Raw genomic sequence first — 23070 nt, 5'->3', positions numbered from 1 at the left:
ACAGACTTTCTAATATAGATAAAGCTCAACTTTGGCTAATTACCAGTCTTTAACTTTCCTCATTTTAAAATTTCTTTGACCAATCACTCCAAGCTGAGTTGTTCCTACTCTGGGTTTTTGCTAGGATTCTATATCCCTTCTAGTTCTTCTTGGCTTTTGGTTTTGGTTCAGGCTATATTTTTCTCCCAGAGACTTAATTTTCTAATAAAGAAAAATCATGGACTTATTATTTCATTCATTCAATACCTATGTCCTGAGTGCCTATCACATACTAGGCACTCTTCTGGGTGTTGGGAAATAAAACAGATAAAGATCCTTATCTTCATGAAGCTTACATTCTTATAATAGAAGAGAAATATAAACAATAAATATAATAAAGAACTAAATTGCATAGCATATTGGAAGATGATAAGTGTCATGGAGATAAAAGGAAAAAGTAGAGCAAGAACTGGGAATTGAGTGTGAGGGGCAAGTTGTGGTGGTTGGGATAGTCCTCCTTGAGGAGATGATGTACAAGCAAAGATGTGAAGAAGATGTGAGATTAACTTTGTAAATATTGGGGAAGAGCATTCTAGGCAGAGGAAACAGGGAGAAGATATGAAGGTTTTTCAGGTGAAAATGTGCTTGCAGCATTCAAACATTCAAAGGAGAATACCAAGGCTGGTGGGGAGTCAAAAAGGAGGAAGAGAGAGGAGGAGGTGAGTTCCGAAGCAAGATGGGGTTGTACGACTTTGGAGAGGCTGCAAGGGAGCAGATCACAGAAGGCCTTGAAGTTTCCTTTAAAGAGTTTTCTTGGACTCTGATTGAGGAGGAGCCTTGGCAAGATTTTGAGCAGAGGGCTGCCAGGATTTCAAAGGGATCGCTCTGGCTGTGGTGTTGAGAATACCTTCTACCTTCTATTATATCCAGTCTTAGGCTACAGTCTAGCATCTAATTTTTTCCATATATCTATAATCAATTTTACCTCTGGGTACTTCACAATATATGGTTAAAAATGTGTTGACTTCTTTCTGTTTTAAAATAGTGAAATCACTGAGAACAATGAAAACTATAATTTCTTATCCCCAAATCCAAATGTGAATTGACTAATTTATGAAAACTTTCTCTGACTACTTATTACCACTCTTTATTTGAGATGCCTCAGGCAAGTTGTGCAGATTCTACCCAGTTTTTACAGTTCATAATCAGTTCCTCCTAAGATTATAGGAGTTAATTAATCCTTAACAGTTTTCTGCAGCTTACTCTGAGTACTAGTTTTAACTGATAGATTTTTTTAATGTATTTTTTAAAGAGAATTCATGCAATAGAATTTTATGTGATTCTATCTGCTTTTAATTCAGGTCAAAGTGTTATATAAATCCAATTAACTGGTCTGAAACCCTGCTGCAGAAGAAATATTGATTAAGTGAAGGTAAATAGATCTGTTCACGGGTTCCTTGTTTTGACCAGTAGGTGAATTTTTTTTTTTCCACTCTTTTTCCCCAGTAGTTTTGAATTTTAAGAATTCATACAGAAACAGACCCATTGTGAATATGATTATCTAAAATATGATTATGATAACATAAATGCATATACAGCTTTATTCACAGCACTACTTAATAAAATTTCAGTTTTTATTGCTAGAAAAATTATCCTTTTGAGTTATATAAAATCACTTAAGATTCAAATTAATGAAAGTGTAATTTGATTGCACACTCTCCCTAGAAAACTGATTTTTATCCTAAAGAACTAAATTATATGACATGTTATAAGATAAGTGCTGTGGGATGTTAATGGTATGCAGCCCTATATATGCCCGGGAATGCCATTTTTATTACCAAACAGTTTGTGTCCAATAATATTCTGAGAGTTTTCACAGGATAATAGGTGACATTAATCAGCAACACTGAACTCCAGTAAACATATTAATGAGGAATACTGAGGCTACTAATGTTGGAGTCTTCAGAGGTTCTAAGTATGGTCTTATATCTAGATGAAATAGTTTTAAGAAACTGCTGAGTCATGAGATCTAAATTAAAAATACAAGTTGGAATAAACAAAGTGATAAGAAAACATATGAGCAGCAGTTTCTCTGCTCTCTCATTCCAGGTTGCCCATGCTTTGTGGAATAAATTTAACTAAGAAGAAACTGGAGAAAATGATTCTCATATCATCATTAGTTTTCACAAGAAAATTTGGTGTTTCCTAAAGGGTGAATTTCTCAACACACAGTGTATTTATTTAACAAATACCTACCATGTTCCTATCATATTCTAGGCATTGTGGTAAATGTTGAGGAAACAATGGTGAATGAGATGTTTGTTCTTCACCTTCAGGAAAATAGTATTCTGGAGGGAGGAGAAGAGAGATTAAAAATAAAGAGACAGATGAGTTAAATAATTGCACATTGTAGTAAGAGTCATGCAGGAAACAAGGGCCTTAGGTAATAATGAAGAAGAAGCTAGTTTTGGCAGGTTGGTGAGGGGAAACTTTTCTTTTTGTCTGTCATTAAATGAAACCCTAAAGAATGAAAACCAACTGGTCACACGAAGGAGAATCAGCTGAGATATAAGAGGCAGGGGAAAGGGAAAAGCATAACAGCCAAAATTAGAGACAATTTCGGCAAAACCCAAAGAGGAAAATGGTCTATTCCAGGATCGGGACTCCCAGAAAAAAGTGATCAAGGAGTAGAACCAACCAGGGTGAAGATGGAGAGGCGCCCATGGTTAATCATAAAGGATTTTGCAGAGTGTGGCAAGCAGTGGGCCCTGGAAATCTGACGCAGGGTTAAATCATAATAATGACAATCCTCTTTATATTTTGAACAATTTATTCTGACCAGTATGGATCCTAGTTCAGAAAAAGAAGGGATGGAAGGTGTCTACTGGAATAGTCCAGGCAGGAGCTGAAAGTGACTTTGACTAGGTAACAGCAGTGATGATGGTGAAAAAATGAATGCATTCAAGACATTTTAGAGGTGGACTATGGTGACCATTATGAGTTGGATGTTGAGGGTGGGTAGAAAAAGGAGGAACCAGGAATTTCTCATTTGAGTACCTGGATGAATTGTGGCACTAGAAGGAAAGACTTGAGGGGGGCGGAAATCAAGTCACCATGGTTTTGGACATGTTGAGGTAGAAACGGCTGTAAAGTATCTAAGTGAAAAATAGGCATATGGATCCACACTTCAGAAGGAAAGTCTGGGCTAGATCTGAAAGCATTAGATTAAAGGAAATAATTGACTGCCTCAGTGGAGGACTGTCTTAGTAGCTTGCCTGCCTTAGCAAAATACCATAGACTGTAGGGCTTAACACAGCACTATTCTCAGAGTTCTGAAGGCTGGCAAGATCAAGGTGCTGAGTGAATGATTTGGTTCCCAGTAAGAGGTCTATTGGGGCTTCCCTGGTAGCTCAGATGGTAAAGCGTCTGCCTACAATGCAGGAGACTCGGGTTCGATCCCTGGGTTGGGAAGATCCCCTGGGGAAGAAGATGACAACCCACTCCAGTACTCTTGCCTGGAAAATCCCATGGACCAAGGAGCCTGGTAGGCTACAGTCCATGGGGTCGCAAAGAGTCGGACATAACTGAGCGACTTTGTTTCGCTTCAACTCAAGAGGTATATTGCAGACAGCTGCCTTCTTGCTGTATCCTTACATGGCAAGGGAATCTCTCTCTGTTTCTCTCATCTCTTTTAGGAGGGCATTTATCCCATCCTGAGGGCTCCACCCTCAAGAACTTATTTACTTACTCTCCACATTCTTGTCCAAACACCATCACCTTAGGGATTAGGGTTTCAAAAATGAATTTTACTGTACATAAACATTCAGTTTATAGTGAGGGCTAAGTTGGCATTTATTTGCAGAGATTTATGTCCTCAGAGTGTTCTCTAAGCTGCTTCCTGTGGCCTGGCTCTCCTGCAGGTCCAGTTTTACCCTTTAGCATAGGACCCCACCACAAATCCCCCTTTGGAGCTGTGACTGGCTCAAACTGATATCTTTCCTTTTACTGTACTATTTAATTCTCTGCTTTCTTGAGCCTTCTTTCTTTAGATAGTAGTGGTATTGAAATACCACACCATTTTCCTGTGATATAATACAAAATGTGGGAAAGTCCTTAAAGAATATTTTGTCATAATAACAGCCCCACCCTCACCAGCACCCACACCTGTTTATAGGTGAAAAAATAAGCAAAGAGAGAGTAAAGCAGTTTCTTCAAGTTCTGATAACTGTTAAGGGTTAAACATGGTTTTAAATTCAAGTCTGCTGATACCAGTATATGTTTTTCCTTCAGAATTTTCCTTGTTTAGTTTTTGTCTGTGAAGCTGGTTTTCACAAATTAACTTAAAATAGTGGTGATGTGATTTCAAAACAGAGATAATCTAAAACATTTTATTTTCTAAGCTCTGCTATAGGTTAAATTCCTCTTAACCTCTGTATAAGTAAAGAGTACTTTTTGAACTTAAATAAGATCATAATATTTTAGAGCTAGAAGTGTTTTAGAGATCAATCCTAGTCAAGGCCCAAGGAAATTATGTTGTCTTCTCCAAGGTCATGCAACTTGCTGGAAGAATAGCCCAAGCTGTAAACTTTTCTAAAGTTTTATCCAGAGCTTTCCTCCCCAACCTTCTAGAGTAATAAGCACTGTGCAATGCATGGTAACTTTCGTAAAGCTATTCTGTGGATGAATTACTGCTGACTCATTGTCAGATATTTAGTCCTATTTTATCAGCCTTCTCAGAATATTAATTTTCTTTTTATCAGAGATTTGGTACGAAGAAGATTTTCAGTTTATACGAAATAAAATAATCTTTATGCTAGAACACATAACCTCTATGCATTACTTTTGTCAAAATTATTTTGGACTTATTTTATTGAATAAGCTCTGTGAACAGCTTGTAAAAGAAAATCATTAAAACACAAGCTCCTTCTTCAAGGGCTCTTCATAATGGTGACAGAACATATACAGAATAAGAATATGAAAGGATTTAATCACATATTAGACTGTTTGATACAGATTATAAGCAGTGGTTGGGTAGGTCAGAGATGAGTTAGGTTGGTTAAGACATGTGAGAAAAATCAAAATTGAAATGGAGATTCTTTGATGGCTCAGACATTAAAGAATCTGCCTGCAATGCAGGAGAACCAGATTTGTTTCCTGGGTTGGGAAAATCCCTTGGAGAAGGGAATGGCTACCCATTCCAGTATTCTGGACAGAGGAGTTTGGCTGGCTAAAGTTCATGGGATTACAAAGAGTTGGACATGACTGAGTGACTAAGAATTAATGCTTTTGAATAAGAGGGAATGATTCTTGTAAATTTAGTTTGCAGATATAATTTAATTTCTATTAATCTTTAAATAATTGGTTCACTATGTTGTATATCCACCTTTCATATTTTGGTGATTTCCTACTGTTTAAATATTGTTAGACTACATATATAGTTAATGCAACTTAGGTTACTCATCAGAATACACCTTGAATAAAAATAGCTAATTTAAATGTTGCCACATCTAAATTGAAAAATGGGAAGTTTTAAATATTGTGTGTGATTAAGCAACTCTCTCACTAATCTTTAAATGTTATCAATCCCTGTTTAATCTAAATCTGGTCTGATTTTGAAGCTTGATTCGTATGGAGCTCTTTGTCCCTTTTCAGAAGTCAGTGTATATATCTTCTTTCACACTTTTAAGAAAACTGTAGGGTATAATGGAAAGTGTGCCTGTTAGAAACACATAGATTCTCATCCAGACTAAATCACTGACTTGCTGTGTGATAGTGAGCAATTCTCCTAGAATCTTATTTGATAAAATAAAGGGTTATAGTCAGTGCTCTTTCAAAGCATTACCATGTCTGCAGATTCATGAATATAATATTATCTTTTCCAAACTACACAACTCTTCGTTTTCAATTGCTTAATTACAGAAACAAAAACAAAAATGTATTTGTTAGGCTCTTATTCTTTCTCTGGCAGGAAATTGACTAGTAGTTATAAGAAATGAATCCCTAGCTAAAGCCTGGCACTACTAGTTTCAGACAATTTTTAGAAAATGGGCCTATCCATTTCCACAAACCATAACCTCCAAAAACAGCATGGTGTTTTATGAATGTCATTTTCGTGGTCTTAATAACGTACTATGACTTGGTAAGATATTAACTAGAGGAAACTGGGAGAAGGCTATGCAGGAGCTCTCTTGGAAAAAAATTTCACAAAGCAATGTATGGCGAAGTCATTCTGGTTTATACATGACTTCAACTTTATGCTATCTAGAGCAGCCTGTTTTATGGTCTATTAATCATGCATTTGTACATCTGCTTTAATCATTAAAGAAAAGAATGTATTCAAAAATCTAAATGGAATAGTGTAGTTTAGGCATCCAGAATGGAGCTGGGTGACCACTGTGGACAATGCTTTCAGACATGTTCCTACCTCACTGAGAACTTCGATTTTCTGAACGCTGTCAGACTCAAGGACACCACCAGCTATTTGCAAAATAATATCTGCTATCTGCAACCAGCTACATCATTATGGGCTCAAGGTCTCCCCTTGAAACTATGCAACCATTTCAGCCCCCAAGCAGCCCTTGTACCCCTACTTCTTGCCAGCTCCAGTTTTAAACAACCTATGTAATTTTTCAGTTTTTGCCTTTATTCCCATTTTGTAGTCCACCAGAGCACAATTAAGTGCTTTTGACTCCATGTCTCCCCAGTTACAGTCCTCAGTTTGGCTCAAATAACATGTTTTTCTATTCCTATTATGGATTGTTTATTGATGATTTTCATTGACTCAGCTGGTAAAGAACCTGCCTACCAATGCAGGAGACAAAAGAGATGTGGGTTCGCTTCCTGGTTTGGGAAGATCCCCTGTAGAGGGAAATGATAACCCACTCCACTATTCTTGCCTAGAAAATTCCATGGACATTGGAGCCTGAGGGGCTATGATGCATAGGGTTGGAAGGAGTTAGACACAACTGAGTATGCATACACTGTATTTGCAACTTGTTCTGAGTCTAAAATTATCCCCCCAAAGTTTTTTTTTTTTTTTTTAGGAGGCATGAATGACAGAAGAATTTATTTATTTATTTATTTTTGAATTTTTTGCTTCTGTTCCTTTGATTTCACTTTTCAGAAGGAACTCATCCTTTTCCTCTATGTCTAATACAAAGGGAAAGGGACCTGCCACTTACTCAGCACTTACTCTGAAGTTCTTTTTTTTTAATTTTTTAATTTTTTAACTTTTTATTTTTACTTTATTTTACTTTATAATACTGTACTGGTTTTGCCATACATTGACATGAATCCACCACGGGTGTACATGCGATCCCAATCATGAACCCCCCTCTCACCTCCCTCCCCACAACATCCCTCCGGGTCATCCCTGTTCACCAGCCCCAAGCATGCTGTATCCTGCATCGGACATAGACTGGTGATTCGATTCTTACATGATAGAATACATGTTTCAATGCCATTCTCCCAAATCATCCTACCCTCTTCCTCTCCCTCTGAGTCCAAAAGTCTGCTATACACATCTGTGTCTTTTAGACATTTCTCCAAAGAAGACATACAGATGGCTAACAAACACATGAAAAGATGCTCAACATCACTCATTATTAGAGAAATGCAAATCAAAACCACAATGAGGTACCACTTCACACCAGTCAGAATGTCTGCGATCCAAAAATCTGCAAGCAATAAATGCTGGAGGGGTGTGGAGAAAAGGGAACCCTCCTACACTGTTGGTGGGAATGCAAACTAGTACAACCACTATGGAAAACAGTGTGAAGATTCCTTAAAAAATTGTAAATAGAACTGCCTTATGACCCAGCAATCCCACTGCTGGGCATACACACTGAGGAAACCAGAATTGAAAGAGACACATGTACCCCAATGTTCATCGCAGCACTGTTTATAATAGCCAGGACATGGAAACAACCTAGATGTCCATCAGCAGATGAATGGATAAGAAAGCTGTGGTGCATATACACAATGGAGTATTACTCAGCCATTAAAAAGAATACATTTGAATCAGTTCTGATGAGATGGATGAAACTGGAGCCGATTATACAGAGTGAAGTAAGCCAGAAAGAAAAACACCAATACAGTATACTAACATATATATGGAATTTAGAAAGATGGCAATGAGGACCCTGTATGCAAGACAGCAAAAAAGACAGAATAATTTAATGTTAAAATTACCTTCAATAAACTTGACTAGAATTAGTTTAATCCAACTACTTTCTATCTGTTTCTAGTTATTTCATATGCATGCATTATTTTTTTAGAAAGCTGAATGCCTAAGAATTGATGCTTTTGAACTGTGGTGTTAGAGAAAACTCTTGAGAGTCCCTTGGACAGCAAGGAGATCCAACCAGTCCATCCTAAAGGAAGTCAGTCGTGAATATTCATTGGAAGGACTGATGCTAAAGCAGAAACTCCAATAGTTTGCCACCTGATGCAAAGAATTGACTCATTTGAAAAGGGCTTGATGCTGGGAAAGATTGAAGGTGGGAAGAGAAGGGGACAACAGAGGATGAGATGGTTGGATGGCATCACTGACTCGATGGGCATGAGTTTGAGTAAACTCTGGGAGTTGGTGATGAACAGGGAGGCCTGGCTTGCTGCAGTCCATGGGGTCACAAAAAGTCGGACACGACTGAGTGACTGAACTGAACTGATTTTTTTAGAATAAGGAAACATTCAGTTCAGTTCAGTTCAGTCGCTCAGTCGTGTCTGACTCTTTGCGACCCCATGAAACGCAGCACGCCAGGCCTCCCTGTCCATCACCAACTCCCGGAGTTCACTCAGACTCATGTCCATCGAGTCAGTGATGCCATCCAGCCATCTCATCCTCGATCGTCCCCTTCTCCTCCTGCCCCCAATCCCTCCCAGCATCAGAGTCTTTTCCAATGAGTCATCTCTTCGCATGAGGTGGCCAAAGTACTGGAGTTTCTTCTTTAGCATCATTCCTTCCAAAGAAATCCCAGGGCTGATCTTCAGAATGGACTGGGATACGAATCTGAGATGTGCTTCTGAATCTGAGATCTGCTTTCCTTTTCCTTCTGCTCCCGAGTGCTCATTGGACATCCACTATGTGGTTGTATGTAATAATGAAATGAAGAAGAATTCTGAAATCAGATGATTTAGGATTAAATTCTGGTTTGTGATTCAGTTTCCCCTTTTGGAAAAGTGGATATGATAACACACATCTTTCAGGGTTGATGTGCAAATCAAATGAGGCACTATACATAAATTGCCCTAGAAAAGTTTTTGGCATTTAGCAAGCTCTTATTAGAGTGAGCCAGGAAATACCATGCATATAAAGGAAGGGCGTTCTCAGGTTAAGAAACGAGACTAGACCACACCCAGAATTTAAGTGCTAATCTCTTATGCTCCCTGATGATGAATATAAATAGAGAAAAGAAACATGAAACTAATGCAGTTAGAGTGATTCAGTGAAAGTATTATGGGGGAAACTGGATTCAGCAATTATTATATGGGATTGGCAACAAAACAGATCTCCTTATTTAAATCTTGCCCATTATTGTTATCTTGATCTATCCCATGGATGGAGGAGCCTGGAAGGCTGCAGTCTGTGGGGTGGCTGAGGGTTGGACGCGACTGAGCGACTTCACTTTCACTTTTCACTGTCATGCATTGGAGAAGGAAATGGCAACCCACCCCAGTGTTCTTGCCTGGAGAATCCCAGGGACAGGGGAGCCTGGTGGGCTGCCGTCTATGGGGTCGCACAGAGTCGGACATGACAGAAGCGACTTAGCAGCAGCAGCAGCAGCAGCAGAGATGATATAATTTGTAAATTGCCTAGACTGTTTCGATTGTTAAAGTGCTTCTATATAAAAAGTGTAATATTGTATCCACAAGTTTCATCTAGAGACTCCCAAGAGTTTGAATAAATGTTTGTGCTAGAGGCTCTAAGGTTAGCTATAGGAAATTAAAATGGCTGATAATTATATCTATTTATAATAAACCTTGAAGACAGATCCATATTTTGAGCAGTGACAGAATTTTTCTAACAGCAGAATATTTATTTTTGGTAAAGGAAAATTGATTTGTCGTATTCTATGTATGTGGTTTTTATGTCAATCTTTGAACTTGTAAAGTTGAACTCAAAACATAAAAATTTACTTTCAATTGACTCCTTTGCCTTAGATTTTTTTTAGGTGTCCAAAGATATATAAAGCAAGGGAAAAAAAGCAAGAGAGTTCTAGAAAAACATCTACTTCTGCTTTATCGACTATGCCAAAGCCTTTGACTGTGGATCACAGCAAATTGTGGAAAATTCTTAAAGAGATGGGAATACCAGGCCACCTCCTGTCTCCTGAGAAACCTGTATGTGAGTCAAGAAGCAACTGGGCATGGAACAGCCGACTGCTTCCAAATTGGGAAAGGAGTACAGCAAGGCTGTATATTGTCACCCTGCTTATTTCACTACTATGCAGATACATCATGCGAAATGCCGGGCTGGATGAATCCCAAGCTAGAATCAAGATTGCCTGGAGAAATATCAATGACCTGAGATATGCAGATGACACCACTCTAAGAGAAAGTGAAGAGGAACCAAAGAATCTCTTGATGAGGGTGAATGAGGAGAATGAGAAAGCTGGCTTGAAACTCAGCATTTGAAAGTTGATATCATGGCATCTGGTTCCATCACTTCATGGCAAATACAAAGGGAAAAAGTGGAAGCACTGACAGATTTTATTTTCTTGGCCTCCAAAATCACTGCAGATGGTGACTGCAGCCATGAAATTAAAAGATGTTTGCTCCTTGGAAGGAAAGCTATGACAAACCTAGACAGCTTATTAAAAAGTATATACATCACTTCGCTGACAAAGGTCCACATAGTCAAAGCTATGGCTTTGTGAGAGATGTGAGAGTTGGACCATCGATGTGAGAGTTGGACCATAAAGAAGGCTGAGTGCTGGAGAATTGATGCTTTCGAATTGTGTTGCTGAAGAAGACTCGTGAGAGTCTCTTGGACAGCAAGATCAAACCAGTCAATCCTAAAAGGAAATCAACCCTGAATATTTAATGGAAGGACTGATGCTGAAGCTCCAATACTTTGGCCACCTGATGCGAAGAACCGGCTCATTAGGAAAGACCCTGATGCTGAGAAAGATTGAAGGCAGGAGGAGAAGGGGATGACAGAGGATGTGATGGTTGGATGGTATCACCCACTCAATGTGCATGAGTTTGAGCAAGCTCTGGGAGATGGTGAAGGCAGGGAAGCCTGGCATGCTGCAGTCCGTGGGGTTGCAAAATGTCAGACATGACTGAGTGACTGAGTTTAAATAATAACAGCACAGATTCACAAATGAGACTATCAGTTTCCTCTGCTCACTGTTGGAATAACAATCTCTAGATTATTATTGCTTGTAATTCAAGAAGGATTTCATTTTCAGAAGACATGAATGAATATTGTACAATGGCAGTAAAATGAGTTTTTGGCAGTATGAATTTGCTTTTATTATGCTCTGGTACTTCTGCTGATACACTTTTATTCACAGATTACAATTTTGAAAATTTCTTTATATGCATCTTAATAGCTATATTTTTACTGAGCCCTTTTTACTTTCCAGACACTGTAATACATACTTCACGTGCTTGCTTGGGGTCATACAACAATGCAGGCCCTCCATGTCTGCAGTTCTGTATCTGTGGATTCAGCTAACGTCAGATCAAAAATATTACTTAAAAATCTAGAAAACTCCCCAAAGCAACCATTTACATAACTTTTTATTATATTTGCAACTACTTATGTAGTATTTACATTGTGTTAAGTATCATACATAATCTATAGATGACAAAGTATATGAGAGAGTGTGTGTAGGTTATATAACAAGATTTGAGCCTTAGCTAGTTTTGGTGTATAGTGGTGGTGGGAGTGGGGGCGGTCCTGGAACCAGTCTTCTGTGGATATTGAGAGATGATTGTTGTAGCTGTGGAACTAGAAAATTTGTGTTAAAACCTTAATTATAAGCCCATGCTATTATTCTAATACTTCAAAGGCAAATACTTAAAGAGTTATATTTTCTATAAGACCAAAACTAAATCTTTACAGAGGCATAGTGTATAGGTATTTACATTTTAAGCTACCTTTGAAAATAAATTATAAGAAAATATATAATTTTGATCACATCTTATTAAAGAGAATACCAGTGAAAACATGTGTCAGTGCATGTAATTCCAGATTATTTGATTTTTAAAGGATATTTATTTTAAAGATAATGTTCTGTGCTTAGTTGCTCAGTCGTGACCACCTCTTCCACCCCATGGATTGTTGCCTGCCAGGCTTCTCTGTCCATGGGATTCTCTAGGCTAGAATACTAGAGTGGGTTGCCATGCCCTCCCCCAGGGGATTGTCCCATCCCAGGGATCGATCCCAGGTCTTGTGCATTGCAGGTGGATTCTTTACTGTCTGAGACACCAGGAATGCCCATTAAAAATACATATCACTTGTTGGGCTGATGTTTGCTGTTAAATCTCCATGTTCCCTGCCCTTATAATGAGTATAACTAGCATATAGGAGAAATAAGTATTAACCTTTAAGATTAATCATGTTAACCTTGGGTTAAATAAATTCCTTTCTTGATTGTAAAAAAATAAAAATAAAAAATAAAACTAATAATAGATATTTAATAGAATGTTCACTATAAAAAGAGCCTCCCAGGTGGCTCAACAGTAAATAATCCACTTTCAATGCAGAAGATGTGGATTAGATCCCTGGGTCGCCAAGATCCCTTGGAGGAGGAAATGGCAACCCACTCCAGTATTCTTGCCTAGAGAATCCCATGGACAGAGGAGCCTGGTGGGCTACAATCCATGGAGTCTCAGAGTCAGACACAACTGAGTGACTGAGCATACATGTATTCTCTCACAGATCTGGAGACTACAAGCCTGAAGTCCATTGAAGCAGCGCCCCTTCAGGGGTGTAGGGAAGAAGGGAAGACTATTCCTTGCTTGTTTCAGCTCCTGATGGCTGCCTGAGCCTTCTTGGGTTTGTGGTAATATCACAGTATTACCTGCCTCCAGTGTCTCCTCTGTATGTCTGTGTGAAAGCTCCCTTTGTCTCTTATTTTACAAGGACACTTATTGATGGCATTTAGAACCCACCTGGATAATCATGGGTAATCTTATCTCAAAATCTTAATTTAGTCAAATCTTGCAAACACCTTTTCTCTAAACAGAGTAACATCTACAAATTTCAGGAATTCGAACTTGCTATCTTTGGGTGACCATTATTCAACCTAGTACACGCATTAACCTACTATAGTGATATTTCGGCCTTGAGTATTGCCATAGAGTAGTCAGAGGTAAATCAGTTTTTCTTTCGGGCATTATTCAGTTTTCTTGCTTAGATGCATATGAAATTCGTTCTTTATTTTTGATGTTCAGTAATGTTGTCTCATCATATCACTAGAACACTGTGTCACTGTATGGGATAATCTTTTAAGCTACATATCATTATCTTTTCTATATTTCAAAGAGAATTTTATTGTATCTTGAATATATATGCTTTTGCATTTTGGACTCTTCATGTATGAACTGCATATCCTCCATATTTATCATTTTCTCTGTGCATTTTCATTTATACATCTTGTGATGGTTTGTTTCTGGTTACTATTTACTTCTTAAGAAGGCTAGCTACTTCTGTAAAATAAGGAGAGGGTTAGTGCAAACTGGAGCAGTCTATGGCTCTAACATTGGTCTGTTGCCTTATATAATTTCTCATTAAATCTGTTAATCTTACTGTAGTTCCTCTAATATTTTGTTGTTCAAGCAAAATCCTTGAAAGACCCTCAGTCTGTTATAGTATTGAACAATAATTTCTGTTTCTCCTAGCCCTACTTTTCTTCTTCTAGGAGGCTTGGTTATAGAGCAGAGTTTTCTAAGACTGCATTATTTCTTTACTCGTCATGGAAATATTTGTAAATAATATTGTCTGCATGAGTTTTACACAGTCATTTTCTTTAGATCAACTCATTTCTATAATTAAAATCAGTTAGTCTAGGAAAGAGACCTGCATCCTTATGATGAATTAAACACTAGGATCATTTGCCATAAAAAAAAAAAAAACACACACAGTAAAATAATAAAATGCAAACACTTCAGTTTTAAAAGCCCACTGACCCTTTGTGAGATGAGTGCGACATATTTTAACAAGATGAGAAAGAAATACTATTAAAAACAAAGAGAATATCTGAGTCTACTTGGAAGGATTGAAAAGACTTGAGGAAAGAATAACTGTATGATCAACTAGAGCAAGTGCACTGGTTAGCCACTTTGTATACTGTATTTTCATGTACAATTTGTCTGAAGACAAGTTTCCGCTACTAAAAAGATTTAAATTCACTGTTCTAGATTTTTGCTACAACTTTGAAAGATGAAAAAAGATGAAGCCAAAGTATGCCAGATTCCTCAGTTTTCCCAAAGATGTTCGCTAAATACCCTCTCTTAGCAATATTTTTTGGAAAAGGCAATGGCACCCCACTCTAGTGGTTTTGCCCAGAAAATCCCATGGACAGAGGAGCCTGGTGGGCTGCAGTCCATGGGCTCGCTAAAAGTAGGATATGATTGAGCGTCTTCACTTTCAGTTTTCACTTTCATGCATTGGAGAAGGAAATGGCAACCCACTCCAGTGTTCTTGCCTGGAGAATCCCAGGAACGAGGGAGCCTGGTGGGCTGCTGTCTAATGGGGTTGCACAGAATCGGACACGACTGAAGTGACTTAGCAGCAGCAGCAACAATATTTTTAAAGAAAAATATGTAGAGATACATATTTTTGAGAATATAAAGGTAACCATAAAAATTCAGAATATGTATATATATATGTATTATTAAAAGTCAAAGATTTTTAGTTTGAGTAAAAGCCATCTACTCTTAATGTTACATGATGAAAATGGCACTTTACCTCTGTAAGCTTCTCTCTAAATTCCATTACTCTAGTCCAATCAAAAGAAATATAACAGACAAATCCCAGTTGAAGAACATTCTACAAACTACCTGACCAGTACTATTGAAAACTCTCAAGGTCATTAAAAGATAAGAAAAATCTTAGCCAAGAGGAGACTAATAGGGATGAAGATCAAATCTCATACGGTATATGGAATGGAATCCTAGAACAGGAAAAGGATATTATATAAAAATTTAGGAAATATGAATAAAGTATCCAGTTCTTTTTCATTTTTCTTCTTATTGACTACTTTGTGTATTAGCCTTCTCTCAAGCTGTAAGACAGCTACCAGCAGAATTAGTGTAACAATTGGTATAACATACTCAATTACTCAACATGGGATTAAGATTATCCTTTCTGTGGGATTGGGAAAACCATTGGTACATGTATGCGTGCTAAGCTGCTTTAGTCTTGTCCAGCTCCTTGCAACACTATGGGCAGTAGCCCACCAGGCTCCCCTGTCCATGGGATTCTCCAGGCAAGAAAACTGTAGTGGGTTGCCACGCCCTCCTCCAGGAGATTGTCCCAACCCAGTGATCGAACCCACATCTCTTATGTCTTATGCACTGACAGGTGTGTTCTTTACTACTAGTGCCACCTGGGAAGTCCAAATCTTTTGTAATATGAGGATAAATGCTCTCTCATGCTTCTGGCAAAGAATGAAAATAAATGCAAGGATTTAGAGAACTTGAAATGTGAAATTATTAGGTTATATGTAGTATTTAAATATGAAACTTTAGTGTTACAGAGAATATAGAAATTTAAAAATAAATGTTGACTGTTGTTGGAAAGGAGGAAATTTTCCTCTCTACCCGTCTTGAGTTCTTTTTGTTGTTTTTCAGTCGCTATGTCCCATCTGACTCTCTGTGTTCACATGGAGTGCAGCATGCCAGGCTTCCATGTCCTCTACTATCTCCCAGAGTTTGTTCAAGTTCATGTCCATTGAGTTGATGATGCTATCTATATATCTGCCGCCCTCTTCTCCTTTTCCTTCAGTGTGTATTCATTACACTTGGGTTCTTAAGGCTGGACTAATGATAACAATGACACAGGACTGATGAAAACAAGAACAGAAGCAAATGTAATTCATGCTAACAGAAGTCTTATAGAAATGGGACCTAGTTCAGTTCAGTTCAGTCGCTCAGTCGTGTCCAACTATTTGCGACCCCATGAATTGCAGCACGCCAGGCCTCCCTGTCCATCACCAGCTCCCGGAGTTCACTCAGATTCACATCCATGGAGTCAGTGATGCCATCCAGCCATCTCATCCTCGGTCGTCCCCTTCTCCTCCTGCTCCCAATCCCTCCCAGCATCAGAGTCTTTTCCAATGAGTCAACTCTTCGCATGAGGTGGCCAAAGTACTGAGTTTCAGCTTTAGCATCATTCCTTCCAAAGAAATCCCAGGGCTGATCTCCTTCAGAATGGACTGGTTGGATCTCCTTGCAGTCCAAGGGACTCTCAAGAGTCTTCTCCAACACCACAGTTCAAAAGCATCAATTCTTCGGCGCTCAGCCTTCTTCACAGTCCAACTCTCACATCCATACATGACCACAGGAAAAACCATAGCCTTGACTAGATGGACCTTAGTCGGCAAATGGGACCTAAGAAGTGGCCAAAGAGGAGTCTTCTATACTTTGTAGACAAAGATACAATAAATTTGAGAGAAGTTGGCAGGCCAAAGAATATAAATTTGGGTGCTTAATTAGTAAAGAAGTTAAGCCAAATTTGGGTTTCAGTAGTAAGTTAGTGAAGAAGTTACAAAGTTGATTTATATAGGCTTCTTAGCCCTGAATTCCCTGTTTCTGGTGGTAAAGACATCTTCCTCCCTCTTATTACAGAAAACGTACCTTTCATGCTGGAAATTTATTTCCTGCTTTCAGGGAAATGAAGAGGAGTCTCAAAGTGTCCCTCTAACAGCTGTTTTTTTAAGTTACTTTAATTTAAAATAATATGCTATTGAGGCATATTTTGGGTGGCCTTCCCTGAGCCCTAACACTATTTACATTCTAGGATACTAAACTAAGTTTAGTAAATTTTGTAGAAGCCATACAGTTTACATTTACCAGTATCAATACCATCTTCATATTCTAGATGTGAATGTTTAAATAGGAAGAACTGATATTTGAAATTAGAAAAAATCTAAAGCCTCAAAATAAGATAAAATCAAGCTCAAATTATTTACCATTTATTAAACAATGACAAAGAAATCACTAACATAAGAATTATATGTCATGCCACGAAAGTTGTAATCAGGTGGGTGTATTTCTTAATGCTGATTATTATTAAATAATAGGATTTTAGAAATTAATAAAACAGTAAAATAATCAGAAGATATTAGTAAATCTAAAAGGAGAAACTCATAGTAAAAAACAAAAAATGATCAAAATAATACATTAATTCCAAATAAAGGGTACATTCCAGATACACACAATTAAACATTAGAAATTTAACTAGCAATCCAGAGAAAACAAATTTATGAGGATGTATGCATCAGTTATATCTATTAAATATTTCAAAACCCTGAAATGAACTGTTTTCTAAAAAAATTTGTATAAAAGATACTTCAAGATGAAGCAGAAAACTAGAATAGACACGATTAGGGAAAGAATGGTGAAAAAAGTTTACAAAAATTATGATTTCCACACAAAAATTTTATTTTTAAAAATAATTTTTAAAAATTAAAAAAAATAATCATTTGTTTTTGGCTGTGCTGTGTCTGCATTCCTACACACAGGCTTTCTCTAGTTGTGGCCAGCAGGCTATTTTCTACTTGAGGTGCACAGGCTTCACATTGATGTGGCTTCTCATTGATGTGGCTTCTCTTGTTGTAGAGCATATGCTCTAGGTATGCGGGCTTCAGTAGTGGAGGCATGCGGGCTCTACAGCACAGCCTCAGTGGTTGTGGTACATGGGCTTAGTTATCCATGTCATGTGGGATCTTCCAGGACCAAAGATCTAACCCATGTCCCCTGCACTGGCGGATGGATTATTATCCACCATGCCACCAGGGAAATCCTCCATAAAGTCATTAAGGGCTTTATTTTGCTGAATTCATTCATGAGAATTTCTAGAATTGTTGATGTTGTTCAGTCACTCAGTCATGTCCGAAATTTTGCAGCTCCATAGACTGCAGCACGCCAGGCCTCGCTGTCCATCACCAACTCCCGGAGTTTGTTCAAACTCACGTCCGTTGAGTCAGTGATGCCATCCAACCATCTCATCCTCTGTCGTCCCCTTCTCCTCCTGACTTCAATCATTCCCAGTATAAGAGTCTTTTCTAATGAGTCAGTTCTTCACATCAGGTGGCCAAATTATTGGAGTTTCAGTTTCAGCATCAGTCCTTCCACTGAATATTCAGGGTTGATTTCCTTTGGGAATGACTGGTTTGATCTCCTTGCAGTCCAAGGGACTCTCAAGTGTCTTCTCCAACACTGCAGTTCAAAAGCATCAATTCTTCAGTGCTCAGTATTCCTTTTGGTTGAACTCTCACATCCATACATGACTACAGAAAAACCATAGCTTTGAGTAGATGGACGTTTGTTGGCAAAGTAATATCTCTGCTTTTTAATATGCTGTTTAGGTTTATCATAGTTTTTTTTTTTTTTTTTCCCAAGGAGCAAGTGTCCTTTAATTTCATGGCTGCAGTCACCATATGCAGTGATTTTGGAGCCCCCAGAAATAAAGGCTCTCACTGTTTTCATTGTTTCCCCATCTATTTGCCATGAAGTGATGGGACTGGATGCCATGATCTTCATTTTAATGTTGAGCTTTAAGTCAGCTTTTTCACCCTCCTCTTTCACTTTCATCAAGAGGCTTTTTAGTGCTTCTTCACTTTCTGCCATAAGGGTGGTGTCATCTACATATCTGAGGTTATTGGTATTTCTCCCAACTATCTTGATTCCAGTTTGTGCTTCATCCAGCCGTCATCCAGTACATTTTCCATGATGTACTCTGCAAATAAGTTAAATAAACAGGATGACAATATATTCATGTACTTCTTTCCCAGTTTTGATCCAGTCTGTTGATCCTTGTCCTGTTCTAGCTCTTGCTTCTTGCCCTGCATGCAGGTTTCTCAGGAGGCAGGTCAGGTGGTCTGGTATTGACATCTCTTGAAGAATTTTCCACAGTTTGTTGTTTTCCACACAGTCAAAGGCTTTGGCATAGTCAATAAAGCAGAAATAGATGTTTTTCTGGAACTCTCCTGCTTTTTCGATGATTCAACAGATGTTGGCAATTTGATCTCTGGTTCCTCTGCCTTTTCTAAATCCAGCTTGAACATCTGGAGGTTCACAGTTCACCTATTGTTGAAGCCTGGCTTGGAGAATTTTGAGCATTACTTTACTAGCATGTGAGATGAGTGCAATTGTGTGGTAGTTTGATCATTCTTTGGCATTGCCTTTCTTTGGGATTGAAATGATAACTGTCCTTTTCCAGTCCTGTGGCCACTGCTGAGTTTTCCAAATTCACTGGCATATTGAGTGCAGCACTTTCACAGCATCATCATTTAGGATTTGAAATAGCTCAACTGGAATTCCATCACTTCCACTAGCTTTGTTCATAGTGATGCTTTCTAAGGCCCACCTGACTTCACTGTTTAGGTTGTCTGGCTCTAGGTAAGTGATCACACCATCGTGGTTATCTGGGTCATGAAGATGTTTTTGTATAGTTCTTCTGTATATTCTTGCCATCTCTTCTTAATATCTTCTGCTTCCGTTATGTCCATACCATTTCTGTCCTTTATTGTGCCCATTTTTGCATGAAATATTCCCTTGGTATCTCTAATTTTCTTGAAAAGATTTCTTGTCTTTCCCATTCTGTTGTTTTCCTCCATTTCTTTGCATTAATCACTGAGGAAGGCTTTCTTATCTCTCTTTTTCTATTCTTTGGAACTCTGCATTCAAATGGGTAAATCTTTCCTTTCCTCCTTTGCCTTTCGCTTCTCTTCATTTCACAGCTATTTTAAGGCCTCCTCAAACAACCATTTTGCCTTTTTGCATTTCTTTTTCTCAGGGATGGTTCTGATCCCTGCCTCCTGTACAATGTTATGTACCTCCGTCCATAGTTTTTCAGGCACTCTGTATGTCAGATACAATCCCTTTAATTTATTTGTTAGTCCCACTGTATAATCATAAGGGATTTGGTTTAGGTCATACCTGAATGGTCTAGTGGTTTTCCCTACTTTCTTCAATTTAAGTCTGAATTTGGCAATAAGGAGTTCATGACCTGAGCCACAGTCAGCTCCAAGTCTTGTTTTTTTAACTGTATAGAGCTCCTCCATCTTTGGCTGCAAAGAATGTAATTAGTCTGATTTTGGTATTGACCACCTGTTGATGTTCATATGTAGAGTCTTCTCTTGTGTTGTTGGAAGAGGGTGTTTTGCTATGAACAGTGTGTTCTCTTGGCAAAGCTGTTAGCCTTGCCCTGCTTCCTTTTGTACTCCAAGGCCAAATTGTCTGTTATCACAGTTATCTTTTGACTTCCTACTTTTGCATTTTAGTCACCTATGATGAAAAAGACAGAAAATAAGAACGAGAAAGTGAGTGTAATACTCATATTAATTTATTAATACCTGTGTCTCTGTACTACTCATAATTATCTGTCACACTCCTTAAAACTTTTTTCTGTTTTTCTACTTATATTAATAGTTGTTTTGTTAATCTGTACTTTGTCTTCTGTCACTTGGCTTGTATCTTTGTTCTTTGTTTTTTAAGTTTTCACCTTTCAAGTTTGACCAGTAATTTTGTTCTCTAATTGTTTCTCTTTTCATAATACCATTATTTTTTCTTCTCCCATCTTTTTTTCTTTTCTTTTTAAAATTTATTTTCACCCTTTTCCCTTCCTCTCCCCCTCCCTAATCCATCTTTCTTTCTTTCCCTCCTTCCTTCCTTCTTCCATTTTTCTTCTTCTCTAATTCATTCTAGGAATTACAGAGTGTCAAAAACTGAAGACAGAGTCTAACAACTGAAGTGTATAAGCACTTTAGTATTCAGTGAATGGGCCGCAAATGTGCTTGCGTGACTCAGAGGCAGTCAGTAGTGGGAGAGGCTAGGATAGCTGAAAATACTCTCGGTCACTTGACTCATGTGCTACATAAAATTACCATTTTTAAAGTATGCCATGAAATATTTGAGAAGCATTGCCTAAGACCACACAAATTAAATAAATTGTGTCAAAAATTAGGATAAACTGGTTTCACTTGTTATATGAATTTTGAAGCTTAGACTATAATATTTTTCAGTGAAAAAGATGTGAAAGATGAATGGTAATGGTTATTAGGGACAAATGAAGCAGCAAAAAATAACTTCCGATTTTTTAATTTCTTAGATAATTTCCTTAGGTTTTTGAAATTTAAACTGACCTTTCAGACTCTGCCAGATGTAGAATGGGTCACAGTCTACTTAAATAGTCAAAGAGCAACTGATAATCAAAATGCAGTCATTCCTAAAACCCATATGTTAGCCTATCACTGAGGCATGGAAGCCTGCCACATGGGAATTATAATCACACAGGACTAATTATCAGGAGTTTATATTTCTACATGGAGAAAGAGGACCATTTGGGGAAAATGCTTTGTTTTCTCTTTTTGATCCTGGTTCATGGAAATTGTCGTTTCTACTTTCAGCTACATTTTTGGTTCACAATTAAATTTGACCCTTAGAGGCAATATTGTATGTCCCTTATTTTGGATTTATTCACATATTTTCAGAGTTTTAAATACCACTGATATTTTCCCAGCATGACCCTTTTACTCTCTGGAACATTAACCTTTATATAAGGTTAATAATGATTTGAGGGAGGTAGCTATTTTAGAAGGTGACACAGATATTGAATTTAGACATGTGTAGGCAATGTTGTTTAGAATACATGATGATTTTAAGTAGCAATTCTCACTTTATTGAATGGCTTGTTCAGAAGGGCAAAGGATACTGTGAACCATATACTAACTATCTGTATTTACTGATCAGAATAAAAGCAACACCCTAGAAAGTTTCAAAATAAATACTGAAAACAATGCTCTTTTTGGGAAACATCAATGGGTGGCTAACAAATTTTTGTTAAGTACCGAAAGCAAGTTATTCAAATCAGGATACAAAGTGTAAATCTCATTATTCAGAAATCGAGATATTAAGAGTATCCTCCTGGACCATTACTCATATAGGAAGGACGATTTAACAGTAGATTTGTTTTCCATTTGTCTTTTTCCAACTGTCACTGAGCTGGGCGTGGACATAAAGTCTTGGCCTAGGTTTGAAGATTGGTGGTGATGCTAACTCTGATTAGGATCTTGCTGGCTTTCATTTAATTTACTTTTAATCAGGATCTGAACATAGCCACAGATATGCATGCAGTAGTTAAGGATAGAAACATAGGGAGCTGTGCAAGTAGCCAACACCCTCCTCATACCTAGGGAAGGGGAGCCTAAATTCAGAGGTCAGTAAGCCCATGTGGAGTAGAAACTCTCCAGGGCAGAGGAGCTCTGAGCCTATTTCATTGCAAGGAGAGATGCCAGCATGCAGGTCCATTGACTGCTAAGTCGCTTCAGCCATGTCCGACTCTGTGCGACCCCATAGACGGCAGCCCACCAGGCTCCCCCGTCCCTGGGATTCTCCAGGCAAGAACACTGGAGTGGGTTGCCCTTTCCTTCTCCAATGCATGAAAGTGAAAAGTGAAAGTGAAGTTGCTCAGTCGTGTCTGACTCCTCGTGACCCCATGGACTGCAGCCTACCAGGCTCCTCCATCCATGGGATTTTCCAGGCAAGAGTACTGGAGTGGGGTGCCATCACCTTCTCCGAGTCCACTGGACTACTGCAGAAGAATATGCTAAAGCAGTTGCTCTCAAACTTCACATCAGAATCAACTGGAGCATAGATCTTAAGCATAGTTTTAAGCGTAGATTACTGGGACCATAAACTAAAATTTTTGGTTTAATATATCTGAGGCAAGCCTGAGAAAAGCATTTCTATCAAGTTCTCAGGTAGTACTCATATTACTGGTGTAGAAACTATACACTAAAAACCATGGTTCATGATTGACCGATTTTCACTTTTCTTCCTCACTTGTCATCAAATCCAACACCTGAGGATAGCCTACCAGAAGTTATCTAGGAATAAACCATAAAAAGTAAT

Source organism: Budorcas taxicolor, chromosome 7, assembly GCF_023091745.1.
Source record: "Budorcas taxicolor isolate Tak-1 chromosome 7, Takin1.1, whole genome shotgun sequence".
In the NCBI taxonomy this organism is placed as follows: domain Eukaryota; kingdom Metazoa; phylum Chordata; class Mammalia; order Artiodactyla; family Bovidae; genus Budorcas; species Budorcas taxicolor.
Note: the sequence above shows the minus strand (reverse complement) of the source record.